The 12,924-nt window shown below is 38.6% G+C and overlaps 1 protein-coding gene and 1 long non-coding RNA gene across 7 annotated transcripts in view; both read right to left on the bottom strand.

The window, feature by feature from the left end:
• The window catches only part of efna3a (ephrin-A3a), a 195,945-nt gene that overhangs the window by 149,121 nt on the left and 33,900 nt on the right, over positions 1-12,924 (bottom strand). The gene's annotated exons all lie outside the window — the stretch shown is intronic.
• On the bottom strand, positions 2,145-11,410 carry LOC141379006 (uncharacterized). The gene is made up of 3 exons (XR_015516482.1): positions 7,467-11,410; positions 3,325-5,898; positions 2,145-3,188 (listed from the first exon to the last, which is right to left on the bottom strand). It is a non-coding gene; the product is annotated as an uncharacterized LOC141379006 (long non-coding RNA).

Below are 12,924 nucleotides of genomic sequence, written 5' to 3'. Positions count from 1 at the left end.
AAAGGTAGTGGGGGATTTTTATTATTTAATTAGAACGTAATTCATATTTATACATATTTAAAACTATTTTTTAATCATTATTGTTTACACAGATGTTTGACAGATACAGTTATTATGAGGACGTTTGATGGTCAGCCAATCACATGCCGCGATTTCATACACTCGCATGCATAATTAATGAGGGGATGCAGTACCCAGTCCGGGCTACAGGGGCGCATGTCGAATACACACGTAATACACAAAATCAGGTTTATGTGAACTATAAAGTCATGTGGAGAAATTTTGGATTTGAGCTCTTCTACATTAAAGAAGCACTTCTACATTGCTAAAATTATGAGGACTCCGACCATGTCCTCATAATTGAAAATGTCCTCATAATGTGGCGTGTATTCATATGAAATGTCTTCGTAAATCACATAAACCAACACACACACACACACACACACACACACACACACACACACACACACACACACACACTCACACTCACACTCACACACACACACTGTACACGCCAGTGGTTTAACTTCAAATGTAAAAAAAAAAATCAATATTTGATTGAGTAACCCTGATGTTCAATCATGACAAATGAAAATATGAAATAAAAATGTTATTTTACCTACTGTCATTTTCTGGAGAGAGATAAAAACTTTTTATGTCAGTGTATGTTAGACTCAAGGTCCATTAGTGAAAAATAAAACAAAGAAAAAACAAAAAAGACAATACAAATTACAAGACACTCATTGACAGGTGAGATGTGAGATCCTTTTGCATATTAAGGAAATATTTACTGAAGCCCTTTGTTTTTTGTACAATCCCTGTCTTCAGGATTGATGTTCATGCAGATCTGTGCCTGTACTGGTGCAGGTAAGCAAACAATTAATAATCCAGCATGTATTCTACATACATGTTAATGAATCACTAATGGCAACACACCCTCTCAAGGTACTGAGCAATGGCCTTCATTACTCTTTGTCCACTTAACAACCTGTCCATCAAATCTCCAGCAAGGTCTTAGCTCACACGTCCTCGGGAATATTGAGGAATATCAATCACGCCGGATCAGCACATACTCCTCTCCGGATAGTTTGCATGAAAAAAGGACAAAGCTCAACCAATCAATCTGGGAACCACTGGATTTGGATAAATCATGACGTCGGGTGCAGATGGCATACTAAAGCACCCCAGCCAGACGTGGCTGATTTGGGATGAAGACCTTCGTTCGGCCCTCGTCCTTCCCTGTGTCAGGCCAAAGATGGCCGTCCATGTCTGTGTCTGACTGTAATTTGGAATTAATGGGATGGTAAAACTTTTAATTCAAAAGCGCTGCCTTGGGGACAAAAGCATTTGCATACAAATGAACACAATTTCCTGTTTGTTCCGTATGCAAATTCAGGAAAGGAGATGCTTAACGAGCATGAGAGTGTGTTTATGTATGTGCGGTGGGCGGCGCTTGGCAGCTCAAGCTGAGCGACATGCGAACGGTGCGCCAGACGCCCAACTGAGCACTTCAAAAAACAAAACAATAAAAAAAAAAACAGAAAGGGAGGGAGGTTGAGCTATCAGGCCAGGGCAGGAGGTGAGCCGAGCTCATCCCAGAAGAGACGCGGATCCTAGGGGAGAACTTTAGAACGGTGACCTTTCCCTCCGCCGCTCGCACCTGAACACAACAGGAGGGAAGGCTGTTTGTGCTTCCATCCCATCCTGAATACAATTATAGACTGCGGCTCTGGGGTGGCGCAGTGGAAGTCGATGGTGCCAACCCAAGGGTAGAGGACGCGGTGTCAAATCGTTTTATAAGAAATCAAAACATTTGGCCGCAGCAGTCATTTTTGTGTATCATTAGCAGTTTGCCCTTCTCTAAGCCTTTGTGGCTCTGTCCTCTGTCTAATAACCTCAGTGGACTGCACTGAAATCAATTAGAAACTCACTTGCTACTTCTTACAGGAATTTGTTATTAAACAGCAACAAGAATGTTTATACTTTATTATAAAGTGGTGGCACGGTGGCTCTGTGGTTAGCACTGTCGCCTCACAGCAAAAAGGTTGCTAGTTTGAGTCACAACTGGGTCAGTTGGCATTTCTGTGTGGAGTTTGCATGTTCTCCTCGTGTTCACATGGGTTTCCTCCGAGTGCTCCGATTTCCCCCTACAGTCCAAAGACACTGAGAAAGAGTTGAATAAACGAAATTGGCTGTAGTGTATGTGTGTGAATTGAGAGTGTGAATTGATGTTTTCCAGTACTGGGTTGCAGCTCAAGGGGTATCCGCTGTGTAAAAGATATGCTGGAATAGTTTGCAGTTGCGGTGACTCCTGATAAATAAAGGTCTAAGCTGAAGAAAATTGAATGTATGAATGAATGAATGATTATTATTATGGATGTGCTCTTCTAAACTCTAACTACATGCTGGTGACGCTATAAATCTTTTCCATGTTAAAAGTGTGGAACGTTTTTGCGCTAAACATCTGCGACGACAATAGGCAGTTTCTTTTTTAGAAATGGTTTCTATTTCAGCGATGCCGCAGCTGAACAGCAGCATAAACTACTGACAATGATCACCTCAGGTCAGGCATGTGCATGGTTATGGCACATGTACAGCACATGCCCTTTTTTCTCTTGGATAAAAAATGCCCCTCAAATAAGAATGAAAGTGCCCAATTCCAATTTTCTTTTTTAAAATATTATTTATTCCTGTGATAGCAGGTCTTCTGTTAAAATCATGTTTACATGCCATTGTATTGCATACAAAAACATTTACAGTTATACTGTATACTACGGTTACATTATCAACTGATGCTTTGTCCTGATGAGCCAGAAAATTTGGGCATTTTACCATTTCTGTTAAAAAGCCAAGATAGCATTCTGATTTATACTTCTGGATCAAGCGCATATGTATGGTCCGGCGCAGCCTTCGTGCGGTCGCATAGCCTGCGTCGTGGCTGACGTTAATGCTGATGAGCACATCTCAAAAAATGCAACTACACGTAGCACAAGCTCCGTGATTGAGAGTCGCGAGCCTGATGGAGTGTTTACAAGTGTTGCGTCCAGTGAAGAAGCTCCAGATGGACACTTTTGTTTAGGGTTTACCTTATGATTAAAGTTGTTGCACATCCGCCAGTTCCCCATCTGAATGAGCGAGTTTGAGGTACTTGTAGCGTTCAGAAAAAAGCTAAATACCAGCAAAGAAACCTGACACAGAGGAACAAAACATATCCTACTTCCAGCTAGCGATTCGGAAGTGTTATCGCAGAGCAACACAAACAACACGCAGAAATATAAATCCACGACTACATGCAAGGCAGGCGCCGTGTGTCATGCCGTTCACTTGACGCAGAAGTATAAATCAGCCTTTAGTCTCTATTTCAGAGGTCACCATATCGGAATAAACCGCCAACTGTTTCAGTATATGTTGTTTTCAGTATATGCCCTTCTAGCCGCAACCCAGTACTGGGAAACATGCATACACTCACACACACACACACACACACACACACTCAAACACTATGGACAATTCATTCATTTATCTCTTTTTGGCTTAGTCCCTTTATTAATCTGCAGTCGCCACAGTGGAATGAACCGCCAACTTATCCAGCATATGTTTTATGCAGTGGATGCCCTTCCAGCTGCAACCTATCACTGGGAAACATCCATACACACTTATTCACACACATGCACAATTTAGTTTATTCAATTCACCTATGGAGCATGTCTTTGGATTGTGAGAGAAACCAAAGCACCCATAGGAAACCTACGCCAAGACAGGGAGAACATGAAAACTCCACACAGAAATGCCAACTTACCCAGCTGGGACTCGAACCAGCAACCTTCTTGCTGTAAGACAACAGTGCTAACCACTGAGCCACCATGTCAGCCCAGCCAACATATCAGTATATACAAAATATCAATCAAGTAATGTGCCTCTACAAAACTGCCATAAATAAATAAAATAAATGTAATTCAACCAATATTTAGTCAGTTATTTTAGTATGGGCCAATAAACAGTTTCAAAACAATTATTAAAGTCTCTCTCTCTCTCTCTCTCTCTCTCTCTCTCACTCTCTCTAACTCTCTCTCTCTGAAAGCTTTTGGATACTGCTCACTGACTCACAGAGGGTTCAATGACGTTTAATAAAATTTCTCCAATAATTGTTTGACTTGAGGGCAAAAATTAAGCAGTCTGAGTATGCTTGGTGTCAGTTTCTTCAAGAGAGAGGGCCCGAGGGACCACGATAACCAAGCACATTTAAAGCATTGAGCCCTTAACTTAAAAATACACACTGAAGGGAACCGACTCTGAATTTAGAGCTAAATTAATGCTTGCTTTGCAACAGAAGGGCACAGGCTCAATTTGCTGTTCGGAGCGCTAGACACACAATGAACAAGAATTCTCCATACTACGGCTATATTAAAAGACTTTCCTCAAACTCTATACAAGTTGCAAGACCATTACATATCGCTCTACAAATCATGTCAACTCTCCATTGTTTTCAGGTCTGGTTTAATCGCCTCTAGACTACATGCTACATCCATAGATACACATTGCACTAAAAGAAGAGATCTATAAACTGCTTACATCCATATCTCAGATACTCTAATTAAGTCCAGTGTGGTTACATTGGCCTGTCATGATTGATGATCTCACAGAATGGAGGACGAGACGAAATATGATCTCATCATTTGGCCATTTAAAGGAACAGCTCACTCTATTGTGACATTTCAATGCAGCATGTCTGACTTTGCTCTGCAAAACATAAAACGGGAAGGCTAGCGATACAAGATAAAGGTCAATCAATCAATATGTATCTTACAGTTAACATAACAATGTATTTTACAGACAAACATAATTTAAAGTGGCTATAGATTTGAGAAATCCAGTTAAAAAAGAATTAATCATTGTGATACGGATAGGTCTACTAAACAATGTTCTCAATTTACTGACAAATACATTAAATACCATGGCTTGTTGACATTATACTACAGAACAGCACTTCCAGCATTATTGTGAACATGGTATGAGTGTTTGTTTCATGCATCACAGAACAGAAGAAAGACTCTCGAGACCATCATCATAATCTGCATAATCATCACTTCCCTTTGATTACCCTGCCAAAACCCAGAGTCCTTCACATAAGAAAATCCATATACTCGGCAGGCCTTCATACAACCTATTGACAATATAAAAATCAATTTGTACATAAAAAATTTTTCTTAAGGCAAATTTAACCACAATGCTTTATACTTCAGTGATGAAAATGCCAAATGTTGGCCTCAAGTTTTATAATAAGACAAGTAGAAAATAAGCATAATACCTTAAAACAATGTGCAAAAAATATTTAAGAATCAACTAGTCAATGGGTTGCATGCCTTACTTCACTAGTTAAACTAATCAGGCTTAAAAAGATAGTTCACACACACACACACACACACACGAAAAAAAAAAAACGTAATAATTTACTGATGCTCCACTTGTTCTAAACATAATTGAGCAGCTTTCTTCTGAGAAACTGGTTGTCAGTGACCTCCATGTTATTTTCTTAACTACTTAATGGTGCAGGTTGCACAGTCAAATGTAAGACTTTTTCAAATTTTTTTAAGATCATTATGAATGAAATTGCAGACTTATTCAGGGGTAATCACTAAGGATTTTTTCTAAATGGCCTGGTTGGTCCCAGTGAAAAGATGATTACTTGCCCCCTCCAAAAATTCTAATTAGTTATATCTTAGCCACATATTTTAAATAATGCGTCGAAATAAACAAACCCAAGGTGTATACCTATAAACATATTTTTTCTTTTTACATTTTGCTGACATTTTAAGATAATAAGGCTAAACGTGACATACAATGCCATCCGTCTACAGAGATATCTCTCTACAGTCTATTACAGTCTACAGTATTTCTCTGTTTCCGTCGGTGTTGTGACGGGTGCCAGTTGTCCAAGCGTTTACCCGGATATTTTAAGAAATAAAAAAACTAACTATTTTGCTTTTCCTAATGGCCTTTATGTGTTTCTCCCAAGTGCTGTCGACTACATACATGCCAGTCAACGACAATGAGTAGGAAAAAGGAAAAGAAAAAGACACTCAAACATCCGTCACAAAATAAAATGTTACATTACTGAAATAAAAGAATGATACAGCGATAGAGCGACCATCACACACTTGTCCTCAAAGCTCGCCAGAACTGAACTGAGCTCCCATACATGCATGCTTACATCTCAAAGGTGAAACAACCACAGAAGAAGTCCTCTTAAAGGGGACATGACATTTATACACAATGTATATCAAACATTAAGCGACCGTTACAATATCACATTAATCAACCCCGAAAAAATCAGCGCATTCACTACCAGACTGCTGTTGTGTTTGCGATAAGGAGGGACGAGGCTGAATCCAGCCTCTTATTCGCAGCTTCTTACTGATGATATCCGGTCCACCTTAAAAACTGCGAGGCTTCCATTTTTCTGCTTCTTATTCGCGCTCAAGAAAACATACAAGCAAGGGCTTATTATGCGGTCCTGGCGCCATTTTGTGGATAGATAATCTCAACCGTCTTTGACTTATGGACACCGACGCGCTGTCTCTCAGAAATGATAAATATTTTAAAATAGGCACTAGGCTTATAAACAAACTGCATAGTTGCAATTTAAACAACTACATTCTCGACTAAAAAATCCTCAAAAGTACATGATGTTGCCCAACAGCAGGAATTTTTGTCAAACTTTTGTCCTCTGCTTGTATGTGGGCGGAGTAATACACAAAGGTGAAGAGGCATTTGTGTGCTGTTACTGGCAAAATATCTCACGGCTATCAGCCAATCAGTTTCAAGAACCAGACAGAACTGTTGTATAAAATAGTCATATCGTCATAAATCATATTGGGTGAACAATTATTTTTATTGGTGCTCTGTGTAATTTGGCTGATTTTAAAAAGCTATATTGTTTATGCTTTACATGTAAAAAGTATTTTAAAAATAAAAACAGGTTGTGAAATTCATTTTTAAAAGCTGGGTCACAGTTAAACCAACCTATTTTTGGTTTGGTATTTTTGGCTATTCACAATTTTATGGTCCACCGAAAAAAAAGAAAAGAAAAGATAAAGGGCTCTGTAATAACGGCCCTTTGGCCGCCGGGAAGAAGGAGGCGGAGAACCGACGCAGTTTTTAAATGATTTATTAATAACAGTGATGGCAGTTCCTCACGGAGGCTGCCGTCTAAACCAAAACAAACGGAAAGCAAAAGTAAAATATGTCTGGGCCCGGTCCTCTCTCGGCTTCTTCTGCCATCGTTCTTACTTCCATAGTCCAGAGCTCCTTCTGTGGGATTCGAGGCAGGTGCGCACCGCAGGTGTATCCACTTACGCGGCGGCCTCACTCCGTTCCCACGGCTCTCGGCCACGCCCCCTCGCCACAGGCTCACTTTAAGAAATGATGGGCTATTTAATCCCAAATTGGGTAAAATATGGACTAACCTAAATATTGGGTTAAAATTGGTCCTATTACTGTAATTTTCAAAACTAATCCGGCAGTAGGGTTAGTCCCCATTACACCCAGAATTAAGTTGAAGCTGAGTGATTTTGAGAAGTTATTTTGTTTATGTTTTACATTTAAAAATACTTAATTAACTAAAACAAAATCAGAGGTTGTGCCATTAATTGTTAAAAGCCGGGCCATTTTTTTAAAAAGCTGGGTCGCAGTTAAACCTACCTGCCTAATAATATCTGTTTTATGGTCTATAGAAAAAAACTACAGTCAGAGCATGAGAAAATGCAAACAACCTTTATAGGGTGAAATGTCCCTTTAAATCACGCAACCTTCATTAATGAGACAATCCGTTGAGAAACCATAAAGGTGACGCTGCACTTTTAGTAGAGACAGAAAGCGAGGGAAAGATGTGTCACCAGGGAGCCATATTTCAAACAGCGATGCAGTTTCTCCTTTGAGAAGCTCGCAAGACCTCCGTAACTTGCCACAACTGTTAGCAATACCTCACACGCAAATGTGTCTCCTCTTTCTGTGCTCAATTACAAAGGCTTGTATTCGCCGGCTGTAATGAAAGATGAGCCGCTGCTTTGTCTCCTAGCTGCAAGTTTGGCCGATAATTCAATCGTTTCATTATTTCAATAATCGAGTGTTTGTGTCAACATAGGATTCGCCACTCGTCTCTCTCTTTTTGCATAATCACCCACTGTGTTTAGATGTGCTAACTCAGGCGAAGAGAGTCAAGCGATAACACGCTTTATCATTCCCATGCTCCTCTCTGCAAAATTAAAGGGTTAGCACTTTTTTTTGTGTGTGCAGGAATCACGAAAGCAGGAGATTGAATATTGCTTGCTAAGTGAATTAGGCTAATTTCCACTCAGAGTTGGAAAAGAAAGGAAATTACACAGGGTCATTTCCTGCCAGCTCCTGCCATTCACATTTCAATCACAGAAACCAAAATACTTCTGTCCTTGTCTCAGGCTCAGCTCTGTACAATTACTTCTGTTCAATCCAAGTGTTTCACAGTGCAGAAAATATGCAAACCATGCTCATTCTTAATGCTCGTTCATGTAAGTAACTCTTCTAAAGAATAAAAATACTATGTTTGCAGATATTTCAGAAACATGCTAAGTAAACATTCTTGTTTATCTGAAAAACAATGCAAATGTCAGATATTCTGCTTTGAAAATGTGCATTCTGTGCCAGAACGTCTGTGTTTGTTTTGGTCCCTTTAACCTGCCCAATGTCAGTTTACCCTATTATTTTTCAGCACCTCGGGTTGCCTTGGTGGAAAACCGTCTATTTTATTTATTTAGTCATGTAGGCTCTCAAAGTATGCATTCGTGCCCAAAAATGTGACCTCCAGAGGACATAAACAGCCTCCAAAAACCAACGTGCATTCAGCGTTCCACATGAGGTAGTTATTAATTAGCAATTGTAAACATTAGGTGAGCAGGTTACATTGTAACCCCGCATCCTAACAACAGTGCATGACAAGATTTGCAGTGATAAGCAATTTGGCTGTTTGCACCAAACAAACATGACAGAAATGTAAATACAGCCATTTAGAAGCACTGAATATGTGCACTCACTGCACTCCAACAAAATGGCCAGTTTATAATGTAATGAAAACATATTAAACCTCTTTAACATTATTAAATGCACATGCTGAATCATTAATATGTGTTGGCTTGCATTAAGTCACGGCTCTAAAGTTCAATTTCAAATGGTTTATTTTATTTTTAAAATCTGAAGTGAATATCTGCTGCTTCTTTCAGTAGTATAGCAATAAATATAATGTAAAATGGCATTCACACTCACATTATTAGCATTTAACACTGAATAAAGCACATGAGGTTTACCTGAGGTGATCATTGTCCGTTTTCTGTTGTTCAGCTGTAAGAAATAGAAGCTAGTTCAACCACAGGGTGCTAAACTTAAATACTGCATCTTTAATATGCGATTCTGGATATGTTTCTGACAATATGCATTCCTCCGAGTGCATTTAGCTACACTTTTCTTATGGAATATCCACAAGAGCTCATTGTTTTTTGCTTCTGGACGCAAAGAAGCTGGGGAAAACCTGATATACATTGCATCCACAAGAGCAAGTTGTTTGTGTTTTTATACATATCTTCAATGCCAAACCACAATCTAACTCTAAGTGTCAACAAAAGCAAACCTGATGCAAAACAAAACCTACCAAAACATCTACACCATTTTACTCTCTTTACACTACTTTGACCTCTTTTGACACACTGTGTTTCACCTGACTTGTTCCTCTGCATGAAAAATACAATGAAGTAGCTAACCATGAACTACCAGGCAAACTGACTACATTAGAAAAAAATGTCCATTTGGAGATAGATACGTGACGAAAAGCATTTGTTTGCAAATCATATTTGTTGTTAATGTGTTTTGAGGTCTTGGAGTGGTATGGAGACCAATAAAATGATTATAAAAACATATTTATGGTTAATTTAATACTGAAAAGTTGCTGTGTAACATTTTTCACCTCTAATAAACTGCCAAATAAACATATAAAAAAGCTGGTAGAATGACCGCTCGCTCTGCATTGCATTGTAAAGCACAGCATTTTGTCTCACACATCTCATATTGTAAAAACTATCCTGCATTTTCATCAGTCTATTGCTCTATTAGTTGTATTAAGAAAATATGAATGATTTCTTTTGGTTTTTATGTGAACCGTTTATCATTTTATGGTGTAGTTTGTTTCACTTATTTAGCATAAGCTGTATAAAATGTACAGCAGGTCATTCTCTGTTCCCTGAATTGAAATCGCATGTTAAAGACATAGCCTGTCATGAAATGTGTTGTTTTTGTGTTTTCTGGAAGGGTCCAAATGATCATTCTCTGTTCCCTGAACTGAAATTGCATGTTAAATAAAGACATAGCCTATATTGCAATGTGTTGTAATTGTGTTTTCTGGAAGGGTCCAAATGATATACAATCAGAGATTTGTATGTAATGACATGAAAGCATCACATGCACAAGAATGATGCAGATTTCCTGTTCCAGCACATCCCAAAGGTGCTCTACACACTCTGGTGTTGTGAAGATGATAAAAGGTCTGGTGGCTGTGATGGACATTTGAGTACAGTGAAATCATTGTTATTTCAACAAACAAGTTAGAGAAGATCTGAGCTGTGTAACATGGCAAAATACCCTGCTGAAATTAGCATTACAAGATGGAAACACTTGGTTATAAATGTAGGCTGTGGCATTTAAACAATTCTCAGTTGGCACCAAGGGACCTAAAGTGTGCAGAAAAAAATCAGCCACACTGTTACATTGCCACTAGTAGCTTGAGCTGATTCAAGGCAGGTTGGGTCAAAGCATTCATGATGTTAATGTCCAATATCTGACCCTACGATCAGAATGTTACTGCAGACACCGAGATTCATCATCAATCTCATCAGACTATTTCCAATCTTCTTTTGTAAATTGTAGCCTCAATTTTCTTCATCTTAGCTGACAGAAGTATTATCAGTGTGTTTTCTGTTTTTGAAGCTCATCTGCTTCAGCAGAAATTTGTTGTAATGTGGTCTTTTGAGTTACTGTTGTCTCTATCAGCTGAACTGGTCCGGTCTTTCTCCTCAGTTATCAACAAAGCTTTTCAACCATAGAACTGCTGCCTGTTTTCTCTTTTTTTGGACCATACTCTTTACACTGTTGAGATGGTTGTGCATGAAACTGTCAGTAGATCAGTTTCAGAACTACTCCCCACCAACCATGGTACCAAAAACCCATTATTTGGGCCCTATCATACGCTCTGTGCAATGAGGCGCAAGACGTGCTTGGTGCGATTTGTTGTTATTTTCAGACGAGCGCAACCATAATTTTCACGTTTTGCACCACGTTGTTAAAATAGCAAATCCTCTTTTTGGAGCTTTTTTTTAAGATTATAATGTTAATATGATTAGCAGTATTATTTATTATATGCATATTTATATTTGTTTTAATAAAAACAAGTTTAGATTTGTCCATCTGTCGGGTTTTGGAGACGCATGCATCAACATATGGGGCATAAGATTAGGATGTGTGTTTGGATATAACTCAATTTTAATTTTACCACACTTCATTAATATTGTTCATTTATTTATTTGATGGAAATTAGAAATGAATTTAGAAACAGTTTTGAAATAAATCTTTGCGCTTAACAAACAAAATTATATATGCAGGCTAATGGATGTCTTCAGTGGAGTGAGCTTCCACCGTTTCCTTATCCACGAAATTACTCAAGTAAAGAGTAAAAGTAAAGAGAAAGTAAAGAGGCTTAATTGAGGAGGGTCATTCTTTATCCACGTGCAGATAAACAGTTTAATTGTTTTCTTGCTAGTTAAGGATTCAGTTCTTCCTGTTACAAAGTCCACAATGTACATCACAAATGCACCAGGAGATTATTAGGAGATTAGACTCTGATTAGTTAAATGGACGTTTTGCTCAAAACACACCCATAACTAATAAAGAGTTGTTAGACAATGCGTCACAGCACAAACAATAATTTTTCCTCCTTAAAATAGCAAATGTGGATTCAGATATGTCAATAATGCTTTTGCGCCCTGCACTTTAGACTTTGCACCTAGATCGTTAAAATAGAGCCCTGGGTCTCTTTAACCACTCACCTCCAGATTTTAATGCTATATTTGAACTTTGTCAGATTATCTTAAACATGTATAATTGTCACTGAGATGTGATTGGCTGATTGGCTAAAGTCACTGATGTGATTGACTGATATTTGTGGTAACAAATCGTTGAACCTAATGAAGAGACTACTCTGTGTAATAGAGTGTGTAACTAATACAATGATAATAATTATCCACAATTTATATTCACATTTAAATTTACATACTCTTATTAGTGGAAAGTAATTTTAATATGCGATATTTGAAGCATTTAGAGCATTTAAAGCAATTCAGCATTTTCAAATTGTTTATTTCTGTGTTCGATTTAATTTGCATATTTGAAAAAAAATCTAGGGAGAAAGTCTAAAGATAATGATTATGACTAAAACAAATTTTGTAAATATGAACACTGACTGAATAATGCATCGACCGGTAGTCTTTCACAAACAGATAACTGGGCCTGAAAGCCCATGCCGGGGAGTCTGCAGTTACTGTGCGGATCACATTGCGCATTCACCTCCTGAAACACAAGGCCTGATTAAATCTATACTTAATTGGATCAAATCTAGTCGTGATGGAGCGTTCCCCCTTGCGTTTAACCTGCGGTCCTCTGTCAAGTGGGGAGTGGGAGGTTGAGTAAGACTGGGGAATTAAGAGCTGGAAATGAATACCAATGATAGCTAATGCTAATCACCCCGTACTCCTAGGTCAGGACCACACGTGCTAGGTCTAGCTACAGAAGAAAGAAAGAGTTGCAGAGGTCCTTCTGGATTTGCACCTACCCATGCATTACATGCACCCC

Source organism: Danio rerio, chromosome 19, assembly GCF_052040795.2.
Source record: "Danio rerio strain M-AB ecotype USA chromosome 19, GRCz13ab, whole genome shotgun sequence".
Lineage (NCBI taxonomy): Eukaryota > Metazoa > Chordata > Actinopteri > Cypriniformes > Danionidae > Danio > Danio rerio.
This window is presented reverse-complemented; position numbering and strand designations above follow the sequence as displayed.